Genomic DNA, 2,462 nt, shown 5'->3' with positions numbered 1-2,462 from the left:
AAATTAGTTTTTCTTTTTTGGAGATTTTCCATATAGTTCTGGTGTTGTTGTAAGTGATTTTGGATTTTCATTTTATTTTTATGAATGCAATGTTATAATACCATGAAAGAATTACTATCCAATTATGGACATTTAATTCCTACCGTTGCTGTGATTTTCCTCTATTCATCTTGTTTTGATTGCTGGGTTTAATCAACATAATTAATTAAGAAGCACAGCAACCGAAATGCCACTGCCATCTCATTAAGCAAATGACCACCTCTACTTGTTAAAAACTTGAAGGCTTAAAGAAAAGGTTGAGCAGTGGTGCGATGGATTGGAGAGTAAATTAATGCTTTTTGGATCTTTTGGGAGGGAAGGAAAAGACAGAAAAGTGAGAAGCGGCACCAAGGGATAAATGGTAAGGGATTTTACCTTTCCCTTGTTTTAAGTAAATAATAATAATAATCATAATAATAATATATGTGCTTGACATTGCGTGGCCAGCAGTCCAATCACATTACTGAGGTTAAATTCGATGATTAGGGAATGTGGCTACATCCAGGCTATACCCCAATGCCCAAAGGTACTGAAATCAATGGCTCTATGCTTTTCCGTGAATCTGAATTCAAACAGCCCCATGCAGGAAAAAGGTCAAAAGTACTAGAAGAAAATCATGGGGTTACATCACTTGTTTTGAGTTCCCACGTTGTAGTCTGAAAGCTTGACGTTGTCGGTAGAACTTAAACCATGATTTTTCTACGACGGCTAACGAAGCTGTTAGGCTGCCTCATCGCCATCAAGCTGCATTGCCTAGAATCAAAAGGGTAATCTTTTACTCTTTCATTTGATGGTTCCATTTCAACTTGAAGCCATAGAATTCATGATCAGTTTGATAGTAATAGCTAATAATAAAAACAAAGAACCCAAGGGTTTTACGGACAACAGATTATATATTTGGGGGGAATGCCCCTAAAGCGACTATATTTTGATTGATGAGTATCATTTAAAAGTAGGGGCAAGGATCAAGCATGAGACTTGTCAATCTTATAATACGAGTATGATTTTATAATTAATGTTTTCAAGTGCATCCCATGATGGCGAAAGGGAGTAAATTCGTGTGCACGTGGTTTCTGTGTGTTATTGGTCTGCTTAGACAGGGGCAGTTGGAATTTTGTCAGATGTTTGCAAACCTTTCTTTAAGAGTTCTGATCACAAGTGCTCAAATCCCACTGAGCTTGACTACTACAAGTATGGGTTTGGACCATTTTGGCTGGACTTTGTTAAGTTCAATTTTTTTTTTTTTAAAAAAAGGAGGTTTAAGATCATTGAATTTAAGTTGACTTTTTTCCGATTTACAATGATAATATATATTCAGAAAATTTTTTGTCATGAACAAGAGGCAAAGCAAAGAGCTTATCAATTGGAGGGGGAGGGAAATGTAAGATTCTTTGCACCCTGTTCTCTGGCTAAACACTGCCGCTTGCTTTCAGGTAAAACACGAAAAAAGCCGTAGGAAATGACAAAGAGCAAGTGGGAAATCGTGTCAGTGCCACCCACTAGATCTTGGCAATCTACGCCTTGCTTCTGGACCTTCGTAGATTTGGACCCGACTAATGCGTAACCAGATATCAAATATGGTTTGGAGGCGGGCCAAGTCTTTGGAGCTAAATATCTGCCTCGAAAATGCCAGCTTGGGCTGTAGAGCCAGACATGGCCTGGCAGCTTGTACAATTGGATTTTGTCTGTCCATGATCTGGCATTCTAGGGTTGGCCCATAGCCAGCCACCGTCGAACCAATTCAACAAGAAATCCAGCAAAGAAACTATTTGTACTAATATTTTCTACATTGTTACTGGTGTAATTTCAAAGGGTGTATCGAGTTCAGATCCTAATCTCCTTTTTCTTCTCCGATTCAACGTTAAGATTAAAATTCTGCATTTACTTCAACTGTTTCTAGAATTTGACTTGGAGAACTGTCATTTTAAGTCAATAATTGATCCTGATGATAATGATGAAACCCCTTAGTCAACAAAGCTGATACCTGAAACCCAAAGTCTTGAGCAGTAGAATTTAGGTTTACATTTGGTTACCCAAAGAAAGCTGCGATTGGTTGTTGAGAAATTTTATCCGAGGTTAGGGCCGGAAGGAAAACGAAATGCAACAAAAACAAAACCAAAATGTGTTTAAGAGTGATGGACGTGGTTGTCCACTTCAGGCTCTTGCTGGAATCCCTCTGGCGTTGTGGACGGTATTACAGGGAAAGTCTCCATCCCACTATTCCCAAAGCCAACCCATTTTATGCTCTGCTCTTCTTCTTTCATACCCCTGACCTAATCTCGTGTTTGGCTTTTATGGCAGCACGCGCTTGTCCCACGCTCCCTTCTCACGTGTCGCCTTCCTATTATCATCAAATATCAACGGCTACTTAACACTCACTCGCTCGACTCTACTCGTCTCTCCTATTCTTGATTCTTTCTTCT

The 2,462-nt window shown here is 39.2% G+C and overlaps 1 protein-coding gene across 1 annotated transcript in view; it reads left to right on the top strand.

Moving 5' to 3' along the window:
- LOC110410738 (Alkaline phytoceramidase (aPHC)) overlaps positions 1–2,462 on the top strand; it is a 6,110-nt gene that overhangs the window by 2,367 nt on the left and 1,281 nt on the right. The window lies entirely within an intron of this gene.

Source organism: Theobroma umbraticum, unplaced genomic scaffold (genome assembly GCF_002168275.2).
Source record: "Theobroma umbraticum cultivar Fairchild unplaced genomic scaffold, ASM216827v3 scaffold_56.0, whole genome shotgun sequence".
NCBI lineage: Eukaryota > Viridiplantae > Streptophyta > Magnoliopsida > Malvales > Malvaceae > Theobroma > Theobroma umbraticum.
This window is presented reverse-complemented; position numbering and strand designations above follow the sequence as displayed.